We start from the raw sequence: 12500 nt of genomic DNA on the forward strand, positions 1-12500 counted from the left end.
ATGGCATCCCTTAATGATTCTTTACGTTCTCCACTCCTCATTGAGTTGAAGAGTTCATCAAAGGAACCCCTTGGAGTTCTTTAAAGCCTACGTGGTTCTATATAGCTTCCCATCAACCCTTTTTTTATGAGTGTAATGTTTTCACATCTAACTGAATGAGTGCTGGAATATGTTTATGTTTGCACTGACTGTGGGGGGCGCTGTGGCGCAACAGGTTACAGTGTCCGTGGCATATCCACGTACCCACGGGACGCTGTGTTTCAGTCCCACCCAGGTCATTTCCTGATCCCACCCCATCAGTCATTCACTCACTTCCTGTCACTCTCTCCACTTCCCTGTCAGTTAAAGGCATAAAAAAACCGAAACAAATGTACTCTGACTGAGGACATTGGCCAGGTTTCCCAGATTCGTTAAGAAGCTCTTAAGTGCTAAGAACTTCTTAGGAGCGTTCTTAGAACGTTCTTTGAGCGCTCCTAAGACGTTCTTAGCACTTAAGAGCTTCTTAACGAATCTGGGTACTCTATGACAAGGTGTGTCATAAAATATTATACTATTACAACATATTGTTGGTTAGCCATTTACTATCATTTGATAACATTAATATATTTGTTTTGGCTATCACCATACTAAACTCAATCTTTTAAGATTGAACATTAGTTTGGGGAGTCTGCGCTGCATTTCTACTGCAAGAGGCGTGATCCATGGGCATAGTTCAAATGACTCCGTACACTTGGATAGTCCTTTAACCAATTCGACCAATGAATCGGGTGTGTCTTTTGGATAAGCTAGTTTGTGGTTATGGACAGGAAGCAGGGGAGATAGAGAGAGAGAGAGGTTATGGACAGGAAGCAGGGGAGATAAATGTGCAGGTTTCCAGCCTGAGCTGCCGGCCGAAATCTTATGAATGGTAAGCTCTGCACCACTATACTGTATGTCAGTAACATTGTTATGTCATGTAAAGTAAATAGCTAACTAACCATTTAGTAATAACTTCGTTAATAGCTTGTTAACACACCTTCTTACAGTGTTACCCAGTAGGGCTCTAGTGAATCAAATTTACAAGCCTGAGGGTTAGCACACTACTCTAGCCTAAATTAACTAATGTTTCGCTTGATTGAAGCTGAGCTTTTTTTATTCTTAACTCTGAGATCACTAAACCAGTTTATTTCAGTTCAGTGACTTTATCATCCCAAACATATCATGCTGTCAGCTACAAACAGATTAAAAAAGACAATAACACAATACTGAAAGCTGACAGCAACACTGATTAAATGTATCATTTCAGACACCGGAATATGTTTAGAAAATAATTGCAATAGCAAAGATAAATCTTCACTCTCAAACGCATATAATCTCATTGATATATTAGAAGCATTTCTAAGACAGACGTGTTTCGGCCGAAGTCATCTTCAGCGTCTCGGTAGAACACCAGTCAAATGAGTCTGGGTTGTCCATGAAGATGGCTTTATGCCCAAAAGTGTCCATCTTTGACATGCTGCCAATAAATTGTATTTAATTATATAAGCCAAAGAGAAATCATTCTTTTTAGAGTAGGACTTATTTTTATTATTATTATCTATCTTCTCTAAACTTCTCCCATGGCATCGCTGGACAGGTAAATTAAAATGATTAAGTGCTATTGATTAACTAAATGATTAACTAGCGTTGAACAGAGTGCGGGAGATTAGCGGAGCGGAGGGCATCCGCAGGGCACTCTGTGCATTACCGTCTCGCCACAGGCATCTGGATACTTTGATGTCGTCGTGAAAGATTAATCATGAGAGGATATGAATGCGTGGATGAGTACTAAAGACCTTCTAGAGAAATGGCCAGATGACTCAATACACATACCCTGACGCTGTGTTAAATAACAAATAGTGAACATTAGTTTGAAAGTCTAAGGAAGGGCTGTAGAGCCTGAAACGTTACTAAATTAAAAAAAGAAAACAACTTTATCGGGAGCTCCTCAGTGTGCGGATTTTTACATTTCCTTTGAGATATTTTTTGAATCTCGCACCCTTACAAAACTTACGGATGTGCGTGATCATACTTTGTGTAGATAGCAAAGAGTGTGAACCACCAGGGAATTAGCAAGGGCAGGGTTAATGGGCTGCATCTCCCTCCAGACTCTGTGCCTTTATGATGTATGCTTATGGAATTAGCACATTCAGATGTTATCCTGGAGGAAACACACACACGGTAAGAACATACAATCTTTACCTCTCTCTCTCTCTCTCTCTCTCTCTCTCTCTCTCTGAAATATGCACACACACACACACACACACACAAACGCACGCACGCACGCACACACACACACACACACAAGCACGCACGCACACGCACGCACACACACACACACACACACACACACACACACACACACACACACACACACACACACACACACACACACACACACACACTAATTGTTCCTCTCTGGAGGGAGTGTCTTGATGTTGTTTAATGGATGTTGGGCCTGAGGGAGTGTACAGAACTGACCCACTATGTGCCGACTGGCTCACAGGAAACCAGCCCTCCCCCAGGGGCCTCTTCTGAGTCAGCCAGCTCAGAAACCAAGCCAGAACCATTCATTGATTCATTCATTCACTCATTCATTTATATACTCATTCACTCATTCATTTATTCATTCATTCATTCATTCATTCATTCATTCATTCATTCATTCATTCATTCATTCATTCACACACTCATGTATTCACTCATTCATAGTCACTCATTCATTCATATATTCGCTCACTCATTCATTCATTAATATATTCATTAATTCACTCATTAATTCATTCATATATTCATTCATTCATATATTTACCCATTCATTCATTCATTCATGCAATTCTGTATTGTCTGTGTGTTCTCTTATGTTATGTACCCATGTGATGTGTGTCATGTCAAGTCATGTCCATTTCAATATTGTATCTGTTACATTTGATCATAGCTGCTGCTTTGCAAAAACGAATGGGGATCTAAATAGAAGTACAAACACAAAAAGAACAAACAAACAAACATTTTACTCACCTTTCATTCACCTTTGTTTGTTCATTCATTCATTTGATTGGCCATTCAATTGTTTATGTATTACTTGTAATTAAACTGGCTGCTCATTCATCCATCCATCCATCCATTCATCCATTAATTCAGTCATTAATTCATTCATTCATTCATATATTTACTCATTCATTCACCTTTGTTTGTTCATTCATTCATTTGATCATTCATTCAATTGTTTATCTATTCATCAAACTGGCTGCTCGTTCATTCATTTTCTTCATCTGCATTTGTCTCTGCTGTATGTCATTCACAGAAGATGTTAAATTCCTAATATGTATTCATTTGAGTTCTATTCACAATGTGCCGTAGGCTGTGGGGACCATCTCTGAGCCAGCCAGCTCAGAAGCCAATCCAGATCCATTAATTAATCAATCAATTAATTAATTAGTTGATTAATTAATGTATTTATGTATTAATTTATTAATTTATTTATTCAGTCATTATCGGTTGGTTCATTCATTCATTCATTAATTATTCATTCATTCATTCATTCATTCTTTCCTGCCTTTGCCTATGCCATTCACAGAAGATGTTCCTTGTGCTACAGGCTGTGTCTTTGTATAGCATATGAGAGTATTTTTCTGTGTCATATTATGCTTCTTATTGCGCAATGTTCTTGTGATCACAGAAACTCTCTCCTCCTCTCTCCTCTCCTCTCTTCATCTCTCCTCCTCCTCTCCTCCTCCTCTCTCCTCTCCTCTCCTCTCATCTTCATTCCTCTCCTCCCCTCCCCTCCCCTCTTCTCTCTATTCCTCTCCAGTCTTCTCCTCTCCTCCCCTCTTCTCTCTCCTTCACTCTCGCCTCCCCCCTCCGTTCTCTGCTATCTTCTCTATCTATCCTTTCCTCTTTGCCAATCTATCCCTCGCTCCACTCCTCCACTTCTCAGTCTCTCTCCCTCTCTCCACTTCTCCCCAATGCGCTCTTCATGCACCAGCGATCTCAGCAAAGCTGTTGAGTGAAACAGGACAAACACAGAGGCTCTGCCATATACTCTATCTGTCTCAAACTCTCTCTCTCTCACACACACACACACACACACATCGCACACATCGCTCGCACACACACACACACACACACACACACACACACACACATATTCACACCACTCATGCAAACTCACACACACACACACACACACACACACACACACACACACACACACATACGCTAGAGCTGTCAAAATAACTTATTAATTTTGAATAACTTGTTACAGAAAGAATAACGTCTACAAATATTAACGCTGATTAATCACAGTTCCTATAGTGACCTTGACCAAGCGCAGTTCTGGCTACGGTGACCTTGACCAAGCGCAGAGCTGGCTACGGTGACCTTGACCAAGTGCAGAGCTGGCTACAGTGACGATAAAGCAACTTTGCCCAGTGTAAGGGTCATTTAGTCAACGTACTTTGATTTCGGGTCACACCAACTGTTCTGGCAGGTAAGCAAAACAAATGAAGGAATGGGAGAGCTGATCTTGTTATCCAATTTGTCTAATTTTGGAAAAATAATAAATAAATAAAAAAATGTCTTGTTATCCATATTTGTCATGTTGGTTTTAGAAATGGATATAGAGGCCCCAGCTGTGTGCAACTGGATGGGGCACCTGCACCGTACGCCGGCGACCCGGGTTTGATTCCCACTCCATGGTCATTTCGGGATCCCACCCCTGCTCTCTCTCCTATTCACTTCCTGTTGATTGTCCACTGTCTCTATCATTAAAGGCATAAAAAGCCCCAAAAAATATACTTAAAAAAAAGAAAGAAATGGATATAGAAAAACAAGCGAGTTTTTGTGTTTTGATTGCTGGTTTTAGAAATGAACAGTGTTGGGAGTAACGCGTTACAAAGTAACGCATTACTGTAATTCCACTACTTTTAGCGGTAACGAGCAAGTAACTAAGTGTTTTTTAAAATCAGGTAACGCAATTACAATTACTGTTACAAGTAACTTAAAAGTTACTTTTCTTAGTAACTAATTACTTTTGATATACAGTAACTGGGCAAGTAATTCAATTACTTTCAAAACAAGTAACTAGTAACTGTAACTGAATACTAATTTTCAGTAACTTGCCCAACACTGGAAATGAATATAGAAAAGCAAGCACATTTTTATGTTTTGATTGTTGGTTTTAAATGGAAAAACATACTAATCTGGCAATATTTTAATTGTAATATTTTTTTTAAAAGAATATTTTCATAGCAAAAGTGGATGCGTGCGATTATTTTAGATGAATAAACCACAGAGTATGTAATTAATTAGATATTTTTTTTAACCACTTGACAGCCCTACCATACAATAACTCACACACAGACACACACACACACACACACACAGAGAAAGAGAGAGAAAAAGCAGCAATGTCAGCCTGTTCCTCACACAAGAGAAGACGGTACTAGTATGGATAAAGGCCCAAGTGATGTCTGTGTTAGAGATATTAAATGTGCATGTTTATGTAAGAGAGAGTGTGTGTGTGTGTGTGTGTGTGTGTGTGTGTGTGTGTGTGTGTGTGTGTGTGTGTGTTATTCCCTGCTGCGTGTGAGACCGGTAATGCGCTGTGCAATGTTCCTCGATGGCTCCGGCATCTGAGGCACCGGCTCTGCCAGGCACAATGTGGCGCGGGGTGGGTTGGTGTGTGTGTGTGTGTGCAGTGTGTGTGAGTGTGTGTGTGCAGTGTGTGTGTGAGTGTGTGTGAGTGTGTATGGATATACGGTGTGTGTGTGTGTGTGTGTGTGTGTGTGCGGTGTGTATGTGTGTGGTGTGTGTGAGTGTGTATGGGTGTGTGGTGTGTATGTGTGTGTGTGAGCACGTGTGTGTGTGTGTGTGCGGTATGTGTGTGTGGTGTGTGTGAGTGTGTATGGGTGTGCGGTGTGTATGTGTGTGTGTGAGCACGTGTGTGTGTGTGTGTGTGCAGGCACCTCCCGCCTAATCAGCCGAGCTCAGCGGGGTGCGTCAGATTTCCTGCGCCTCACTTCCCCGAGGAGAGCAGGGAGGTGTGGAACCGTCAGTCAAACACGCAAACAGAACCCACCCCCCACCTCAAACACACACACACACACACACACACTCCGCACACACACACACACACACACACACACACACACACACAGTCTTAAATTCTCAGATTATTATGAACGTAAGTAAGGGAAAAAGGGAAGGATATTTTGCAGGTATCAAAGAGAAAGGGGTAAAGTTGGAGTATGATGTGTGTGTCTGTGTGCAAATGTGTGTGCATGTATTTGAGAGTGAAAGAGAGAGACAGAGAAAGATGGCATGACATGATATATGCTGCATGTGACTCTACGTGTGTGTGTGTGTGTGTGTGTGTGCTAGAGTGTGTGGTTGTGTGTGACGGGGCGCATAGCTACCGTCACTGCAGCAATGCTGCTCACTCGCTAAAGACTGTGCGCTAACGTCCGTTTATGTTTGTTGTATGTTTGTCACCCTGTTTACTGCTATGTAACTACCATGTCATTCACCACACATTTTCTGTAATTCCCGTTGCTGTTTTCTAGACGTCTAAAACACAACGGTGAATTGGCCGGGCTTAGCCTACTATTAACCATTTCAACTCTTTACCGTTTAGAATCACGTTCACCATCAATACATTAACATCACGTTATCACTCACTTATGTTCATTGTCTTTTCCGTTACAATAAGCACCCATCAAACATGTTTTGTCACATCAATGTTGTTTATTTAAGTTCAAACCTTATAGTTTAGTAAGTGATAGTGTAACGTTCGTCTTACCAGCGTTCAGCGTCTCGTCTTCAGACTGTTTGTTGTGAAAGGGATTTCCTGGTTTGAATTCCGTCTTTTCAGTGTTGCGATTTCCGGGTTCACCGGAAATGAACCCGGTTTTGTGAATTTAATATTTATAGAATAGAATGAATAGAATATATACTTTTTTGATCCCGTGAGGGAAATTCAGTTCTCTGCATTTAACCCAATTTAACCGAATTAGTGAACACACAGCACACAGTGAACACACAGTGAGGTGAATCACACAACCCAGAGCAGTGAGCTGCCTGCCCAACCAGCGGCGCTCGGGGAGCAGTGAGGGGTTAGGTGCCTTGCTCAAGGGTCACTTCAGCCGTGGTGGACTGGTCGGGGATCGAACCGGCAACCCTCTGGTTAGAAGCCCGATGCGCTAACCAGTACACCACGGCTGCCCCAATGTAGGCTGAATGTTGATGTTGGCTATGCCTTCTTATAGTACCAGAGTTTAAATACTGACTTTAATGTTTTTAGAATATGTTGAAATGTCTTTAAAGCTGTATTTAGCTAAGTTATTGTTATGACACTTGAGTATCCCCTGTAATGTTGTGTACATTGGTATGACCCAATTGTGGGGGCACACTTGGGGCTAACTTAAGCCAACCCGCTTCAGTGGTTCGGGAGAGCAGTTCATGGAGAGACGTGTGTCTTGCAGCTCTCTTGTAGAAGTTATTGACTAGTGAGAAGTCATCGGAAATTGTCTAGACTAATTTATTACAGTTTTTGACTATTATGTCAATTTATTTTCTTTTTTGAAACAGTTTTTCTTTTCTTTTATTTACCTTTGTCATCATTGATTTTGTTATTATTATTGACTATTTTATAGCCTACGGGCCTTATTTTGGGAAAATAAAACAACCCAATCTTCATCCAAATCCTCCTGAGTCCTCCTGAGAGTATTCCACCTTTTGCTCAAACCCGTCTCAACACATCTACCCTTAACATTGGTTGTGTGTGTGTGTGTGTGTGTGTGTGTGTGTTTGTGTGTGCTAGAGTGTGTGTGTGTGTGTGTGTGTGTGTGTGTGTGTGTGTGCTAGAGTGTGTGTGTGCTAGAGTGTGTGGTTGTGTGTGTGTGTGTGTGTGTGTGTGTGTGTGTGTGTGTGTGCTAGAGTGTGTGTGTGTGTGTGTGTGTGTGTGTGTGTGTGTGTGTGTGCTAGAGTGTGTGTGTGCTAGAGTGTGTGTGTGTGTGTGTGTGTGTGTGTGTGTTTGTGTGTGTGTGTGTGTGTGTGAGTGGTTTCTCCGCAGGCTCTATGTCTGTGCACTAATGGCTCTGTGTCGTTGTGTGCTGGCGGTGTTCTCCTGCAGGTGAGTGGCAGGAGAACGTTCCTGTCTTCAGTCCCGAGACAGATACCCCCTCCCCTGCCTTCTATTACCCCCCTGCCCCCTGTGCTCCTGCCCTGAGCTCCTGATACCCTTCTAGCAGGGTATAGTGACGCTGTTTACAACGCACTTGGTTTCAGATTTCCACAAAGAAGCGATCCTCTGTGCAGAGGCTGAGCTTGGAGGCTCTGTGCTCTTTATGCTTTGTGTTTCAGAATGCAGCAACAAACTCCCTCTCTTTCTCTTTCTCTCTCTCTCTCTCTCTCTCTCTCTCTCACACACACACACACACACACACACACACACACACACACACACACACACACATCTTCACAACACTTGCGCAAACTAACACAAACGCTAGAGCTGTCAAAATATTGTGTTAATTTTGATTAACTTGTTACAGAAATAATAACGTGTAAAAATATTAACGCTGATTAATCACAGTTCCTATAGCAACCTTGACCAAGTGCAGTTCTGGCTACAGTGACTGGGGGAGGCAGACAATAAAGATAATTAGTACATTAATGTGGTTGGCTATGCTTTCAATTCAATTCAATTCAATTCACTTCAGTTCAATTCAGTTCAATTCAATTCAATTCAATTCAATTCAATTCAATTCAATTCAATTCAATTCAATTCAATTCAATTCAATTCAATTCAATAAAGCTTTATTGGCATGACATTTTCATGAACATTATTGCCAAAGCTCAATTACATGTACTTGTAAGAGGTTCATGAAAACATAAAAGTGAAACAACAATTCTCTATTTGAGGACAACTTCGATTTCCGGGTCACACCAACTGTTCTGGCAAGGGCATAAAAGGAATGTGGGAACGTGAGAGCTTGTCTTGTTATCCATCTCTGGCCGTATAGAAAGCACCAGTGCAATTGTACTGCGATTACTGGCATCCTACGCGCATCTTTGTGTATGTGTGATTTGCATTATACTGTCAGTCTGCGCTAAAGAGCCTGCTTAAACATTTTGCACAAACATGGCATATAATGTCCTTCAACATGAATGAATTTCGCACATTTTTTTCAATATGGGTGGGTGAGCTGTTGAAAGATTAGGCATAAAACAGATATCCCTCAAGGATACACACACACACACACACACACACACACACACACACACACACACACACATACACACACGCATGGGTGGGTGAGCTGTGAAAAGATCAGGCGTAAAACAGATATCCCTCAAGGAAGCAAACTAGACAGTGAAGACAAGCTGTGAATTTAATGGAGAAATAAAGTCCTGCGAAGATAATGCAAAGTAGCCAATAACGTCAAATTATTTATTGGAGAGCTAGCGCTTGAGACGACTTAAAATCTATATCTGGAGGACTGTCTTATCCAAACTACGGAGGATTAACCAACATTCCTGCCCAGGGGAACATCCCATAACAATCCCAAATGTATCAATACAGCCTTGCAAATATAGCCATCCAAGTGATGTTTGCTCTCATATCTTACACATGGGAGAATGATATTTTGTTTTCTCGAGAACTAAAGAGCAATAGAGAACATTGAACATGCACGCCATTTAGAAGAAGTTCTCTATCCTGTACACACACTGCATTATACACACACACACACACACACACATATATATAAAAAACATCCACACATGACAGACAAACACATACACACACACACACACACACACACACACACACAGAGAGAGAGCGAAACATACACAGACACACACACACACACACATTCACAGAGATACATGTACATACACACACACACACACAAACACACACACACATGTACAGAGGCATACACACACACACACACACACACACACACACACACACATTCACAGAGACACACACACACAAACACACACACACACACACACACACACACACACACAGACAAGAGATTAGGGATGTTCAATAAGCCCGTGCACTCTCAGTTCTGCATGGTGCGTCCTGTTCTGTCCCATATCATCACACACACTCCTCCACAGCACATGCTGGATGTGGGTGTGTGCGCTGTGAGTGTGTGTGTGTGTGTGTGTGTGTGTGTGTGTGTGTGTGTGTGTGTGTGTGTGTGTGTGTGTGATCACACTCCTCCATGGCGCAGGCTGGTAGTGTGTGTATGCGTGGCAGCAGCAGCAGCGAGCTTTATGGGAACAGCAGGTCTGACACACAGCCAGCAGCCAGCCAGGTCTATCTTTAGAGAGCTCACACTTGACAAAATGTCCACCGATTCTGAGGCGTAAACAAAGGCACACACACACACACACACACACACACACACACATACACACACACACACACACACACACACACACACACACCACACACACACAAACCTTCACACACACACACACACACACACACACACACACACACACACACACACACACACACACACACACACACACACACACACACACACACACACACAAACACACACCACACACACACAAACATTCACACACACACACACACACACACACACACACACACACACACACACACACACACACACACACACACTGGGCGACGCTCAGAGGAGGAAGAGACTTGTCTGTCCAGTACAAATCTGAAAAACAGAGAGGGTTGTGGTTTATACTTACGTTCTTGCACATGCATGAGAAAGTGACTGCATTTGTGTAAGTGTGTATGCATGGAAGCGTTCACATGTGTGTGTGTGTGTGTGTGTGTGTGAGAGAGAGAGAGAAAAAAAACAGAGAGGGTTGTGGTATATACTGTACTTGCGTTCTTGTGCATGAGTAAGAAAGTGACATTTGTAAGTGTGCATTCATGCCAGCGTTCACGTGTGTGTGTGTGTGTGTTTGTGTGTGTGTGTGTGTGTGTGTGTGTGTGTGTGTGTGTGTGTGTGTGAGTGTGTGTTGGGGAGGCGTAGGCATTAGTTGACTAGTCGTTAACATAACATTTCCCCTCTCTAGCGAAGTTATTGAGAAACGTATCTGGCTATTCCAGCCATCAGTAGGCCTACTTTAAGCGTGAGTTGTGTGTGTGTGTGTGTGTGTGTGTGTGTGTGTGTGTGTGTGTAATACTCTCTTGCGAAGTTATTGAGAAATGTATCTGGCTACTCCAGCCACCAGTAGGCCTACCCCAAGCGTGAGTTGTGTGTGTGTGTGTGTGTGTGTGTGTGTGTGTGTGTGTGTGTGTGTGTGTGTGTGTAATACTCTCTTGCGAAGTTATTGAGAAATGTATCTGGCTACTCCACCAGTTGGCCTACTCCAAGCGTGAGTTGTGTGTGTGTGTGTGTGTGTGTGTGTGTGTGTGTGTGTGTAATACTCTCTTGCGAAGTTATTGAGAAATGTATCTGGCTACTCCACCAGTAGGCCTACTCCAAGCGTGAGTTGTGTGTGTGTGTGTGTGTGTGTGTGTGTGTGTGTGTGTGTGTGTGTAATACTCTCTTGCGAAGTTATTGAGAAATGTATGGCTACTCCAGCCACCAGTAGGTCTACTCTAAGCGTGAGTTGTGTGTGTGTGTGTGTGTGTGTGTGTGTGTGTGTACCAGTAGGTCTACTCCAAGCGTGAGTTTCTCCTCCTGCCAGTGAAGTGGTAACACAGTCACCCAACAGCAGCCAAAGTCTCCATCCCTCCCACGTCGATGCCCTCGTTGTTTATATATATATTGTGAATATCTATCTTTAGAGGCTCACACTTGACAAAATGTCCACCGTTTCTGAGGCGTAAACAAAGGAACACACACTGGGTGTCCTGGTTTAAACGCCACACTCAGAAGATGAAGAGGAGAGGGAAGGAGGGGGAGAGAGAGAGAGGGGGAGAGGGAGAGGGAGGGAGATAGAGAGATTAGATGTTATTTTTGTCACATATGTCTGTCCAGTCCAAATGCATCCCCTTTTCAACATGTTATTTTCCAGAGAGAAAGAGTGTACATGTACATGTGTGTGTGAGTGTGAGCGTGTGTGTGTGTGTGTGTGTGTGTGTGTGTTTGTGTGCGCGTGTGTACGTGTGTGTGTGTGTGTGTGTGTGTGTGTGTGTGTGTGTGTGTGTGTGTTTGCATATGGATATGGATTACAGTAAGGTCATGACTCTGAGGCCAAGCTCTTGTCAGTGTGTTCTCTGTGATGGCTTTGACACATGAAGACCAGGTCAAGCAGCTACGGAGTGGATCTGGGGTCAAACAGTATTTTTGTGTGATGGCAGCAGTGTTATGCCTGGTCAAACTCTGGTATGAAGGTCAGCGCATCATCATTCACTTCAATAGGTCTGGCACACATACACACACACACACACACACACACACACACACAGAGACAATAACCACACACAGAGAGACATAACCACACATACACACACACACACACACACACAC

This window comes from Sardina pilchardus, chromosome 21 (assembly GCF_963854185.1).
Source record: "Sardina pilchardus chromosome 21, fSarPil1.1, whole genome shotgun sequence".
Classification (NCBI taxonomy): Eukaryota; Metazoa; Chordata; class Actinopteri; order Clupeiformes; family Clupeidae; genus Sardina; species Sardina pilchardus.